Raw genomic sequence first — 4,336 nt, forward strand, 5'->3', positions numbered from 1 at the left:
GCAATTCCTCTCCTGTGGATATATCCTAAGGAATGCAACACACCCATCCAAAAAGATCTGTGTTCACATATGTTCTTAGCAGCACAACTTGTAATAGCCAAAACCTGGAAGCAACCCAGGTGTCCAACAACAGATGAGTGGCTGAGCAAGTTGTGGTATATATGTTGTGGTACACAATGGAATACTACTCAGCTGTAAAAAATGATTTCACCATTTTCAGCCGATCTTGGATGGACCTTGAAAAATTCATGTTAAGTGAAATAAGTCAGAAATAGGATGAATATTGGATGATCTTACTCTCAGGCAGAAGTTGAAAAACAAAATCAGAAGAAAAAACTCAAGTAGAACCTAAACTGGAATTGGCCTATTGCACCAAAGTAAAAGACTCTGAGGTGGTTTGGTGGGGAGAATACAGGTCCAAGAAGGATGACATGGGACCTAGCGGGGGTTGTATTGTTATATGGAAAACTGAGAAATGTTACGCATGTACAAACTATTGTATTTACTGTAGAATGTAAAATATTAATTCCCAGTAAAGAAATTAAAAAAAAAAAGAATAAAAGTCCTTCGTTTAATTGCCCTCAAGGACAAATTCTTGAATAGTGAAGAAAAAAAAATTATTTTTTTCTAATAAATTGAAATGAGAAATTTCAAACACTTGAAATTATCAGTTTTCCTGAGTAAAATACTACCTGACTGTTGTTAAAAATTCGGAGGCTCTTGCCGGCTGGGCTAGCTTCACGGGCGGGTAACAGAGACGACCAGAGACATACGGCTGGGCAGGGAAGCTGTATTTCTTTATTCAGGAACAACGATTCATAAACTAAACCAAACAAATCACCAAACAGAACTCTGCTGTCTCTTTGCGGCGGCGCAAGCACTCTCCCTTACTCTGCAGCTCTCCAACTCTCCAACTCTGGAACTCTGGAACTCTGGCGGGGTTCCTAGGGGCGGGGCCAAGCGGCCCGCAAAACTAACTGGACTGATCCAATTTTCTTGGCGGGGGAGGGCTAGAACAAACCAATGTAAAGCATACAACACCTGACTTTTTATCATTATTATATATCTCATAGTTTCTTTATTGACTCCTCAAGGTACTCTTTGATGAAATCCACGTTGCATCTTAGGAATCCATATTGCATATTTTAGTAGACAGCCCAGGCAATATGTCTTATTAAGGAGATAGTGGACTAAATAAATGGGAAGATTTGATTTATTTTATTTATTATCATAAGTGGGTGTAAAAGAACACAGTTCTACATACCTCCGGCTTATGTCAGTGCTGCTGACTGAAGTTGATACCTCTGGGGCTTCAAGCATGAGAGTCTTGTGCTCTCCCACTGAGATATCTCTCTACTGGGAGATTTAATTCATTTTTAATATTCTCACACATAGCTGGCACATAAATTATCTATTGATTTTCAAGTAGCTTTCTAAAATTGATAGCAGCCACTACCTTAGTCAAGGAAACAAGTTTTCTCTTTTTAAAAAGAGATGAAAGTAGGTTGGGATTAATTTTTATAGTTTCTTGTGTTATTGAAGGTTGAAAACTAAAACTCATATGTTGAACAAACTTATCCTGGTCACAGCAGGGATGCTCAACCCAACCTGCTCTTGATTTCCAGGGCACCCTTTTTAATCTTTTATAAAGAATAAATGAGACTTCATGAGACTTTGGGATGTTTTATATTTGCCCATATAACTTAGCAGATGCAGAGATGTTAGGCTGTAATTATGTCATCCAAAGCATGTTACTAAAGATAATTTTGAGAAGTAAAAATTATAGTCATTACAATTTCAAATATTTTTTTCTTATCTTGTTTACTTATTTCACTGGATATAATTAAGATGAGGTGGTTCCTTATAATTTCTTTAAAAGTGGATTTTATGAGTAGCTGTTAGTAATGATTTCTTAGAAAAGGTACCTCCTGCTAAATTCTCTTGTATTTTAATAAATCAGTGTTCTGGGCATTATTCAAGCTTATGAAATAAAGCATTTTTTGCCACTACATCTTAATAAAATATAATACTTATATGGAAAAAGTAAACAAATCCTGGATATAGAGTGTGGTTTGTTTCCACACAAGAAAATGTAACAAAATGATCACCAACTTCACAAACTAAAATGTCACCTGAATCCTAAAATGTCCCTCAACTCTCTTATAGTTATTAACTCTAAAAGGGAAAACACTGTATTGGCTTCTAGTGCAATATAGTGATAAAACAGTAAAATGCTAATTTTGAAAAAATAAATTCAGAAATATTTGGGAAGAGGCTTGTTGAACATAAACCAAAGACTATATAAACAACTCAGTACAAAAGAATTTGAAGGAAACGCTGACAGATAAAGGACACATTGAACTTGAAGAGAACAAAGCAGTATTACTTCTATTTATTCTCACTGGGAGGTATATGATGTCAAATGACCAAACTGATGTTGAAAAAGTGGCCCATAGGTTAGGTTATAATAAGTGTGACTTCATTTTTGCAATACCATTTATTTCCTCGGGGCAGGAAAAAAAAAAAAGAACAACTTTTTAGCAAAACTAATAATGCTTAAGGAACAAATCCTTCCTATTCAAGCTGTTATGGGATACAGATGGCATGGCTCAAATAAACATAATTTTAACCTTGTATTTTTCAAGGTTTTATCAGCTATTATACTCATCTACGCTTTGGGGGAGTTCATTCTCTGAGAACATAATAACAAAGATTTGCCTCTCTAATATTCTGGTCCATCTAATAGAGAAATTAGAGCCCCCATTAGTCTGGAAAGAGCTTTGCAGAGTGAGCCATTTAATGTTTAAAATCTGTAAAACCTTTTGCCCAGATGGATGATGGGTATACATGTTGGCTAGCTTTCCAAAGTATGGCTGATTAAGCTGGAGCCTTTTCTGAGTGCTTTTTTATTCTAAATCTCAGCAGGAAGGTCATGCTCATGGATGAGAGTGTCTAGACCCAGCGACTCCGGCTGCATATGGAGAAGCAGCAAGCACGGAGAAGTTTGTGTTACTGTTTGAGTATCTAACTATATCTGTGTAGACTCCTTCCTTGAAAGTTACAATGCTTTCGAATTAGTTTAAGATATTGTAGCACAGGGAGTCGGGCTGTAGTGCAGCGGGTTAAGCGCAGGTGGCGCAAAGCACAAGGACCGGCATAAGGATCCCGGTTCGAACCCCGGCTCCCCACCTGCAGGGGAGTCGCTTCACAGGCGGTGAAGCAGGTCTGCAGGTGTCTCTCTTTCTCTCCTCCTCTCTGTCTTCCCCTCCTCTCTCCATTTCTCTCTGTCGTATCCAACAACGTCAACAACAATAATAACTACAACAATAAAACAACAAGGGCAACAAAAGGGAATAAATAAATAAAATAAATATTAAAAAAAAGATATTGTAGCACAATGTATTTATTCATTGAATTCAACTTTGTCTCCTCAAATATGTGTCTCTATTATTGCTCTGGAGGTATAATTTAGACATGAATTCTTCAACTACGGTGTTTTCTCTTGAATTAAACTGTCTAATTTTGTAAGTCAGTGTCACTGTGCTTCTCCAAATGTCAGCTGTTCAATTTAAAAAACGTTGGCAATTGAACAAATAGTCTAGTGGTAACACATGGCCCTAAGTGCTATCCTGGCACTGCCAATAGTTAGAATCTGGAAGAGTACTAGTAAAAATAAGTATATGCAATAAATACATGTTACAACTCTTTTAGAATTTGTCTAGCAGGACCTCTAGTCTCTCTCATGAGGCCTTTCCCCAATAAACAAACAAACAAATAACAATAATGAACAGTTTGGGACTGTTTTAGGGCTGGGTGGTGGTTCACCTGGTTGTGGTTCACACATGCACTCAAGGACCTGGGTTCCAGTCCCTGGTCCCTACCTGCAGGGGGAAAGCTTTGCGTGTGGTGAAGCAATACTGCAGGTGTCTACCTCCTTCTTTATCTCACCCTTCCCTCTTGATTTCTCTGTCTCTATCCAATAAATAAATATAAACAAAGATAATAAAGCAAATTTGGAACTATTTCTGTGTTCCTTTTAGATTTAGCATTGTATTGTTTGAGTCCAGAATTCTCTTTATCAGTACACTTGTATTACTTTGTCCTTTTATATCTTTTCTGTTATATTCAATTTTTTTCATTCTACTTATAGTAAGACTTATTTTCAGGATTATTGGAGGGGCTGAGTGGTGCCACATCTGGTTGAGTATATGTTACAGTGCACAAAATCCTGGGTTTGAGCTCCCAGTCCTTCCACTACATGGGGAAATCTTTGCGAGTGGTAAAATAGGGTTGCAGGTATCTCTCTGTTTCCCTATCTTTCCCTACCCTCTAAATT

The 4,336-nt window shown here is 37.3% G+C and overlaps 1 pseudogene; it reads left to right on the forward strand.

Moving 5' to 3' along the window:
* The first annotated feature begins 3,691 nt into the window (after positions 1-3,691).
* LOC132532905 (U7 small nuclear RNA) lies at positions 3,692-3,758 on the forward strand (annotated as a pseudogene).
* Positions 3,759-4,336: the final 578 nt, after the last annotated feature.

This window comes from Erinaceus europaeus, chromosome 14 (assembly GCF_950295315.1).
Source record: "Erinaceus europaeus chromosome 14, mEriEur2.1, whole genome shotgun sequence".
Lineage (NCBI taxonomy): Eukaryota > Metazoa > Chordata > Mammalia > Eulipotyphla > Erinaceidae > Erinaceus > Erinaceus europaeus.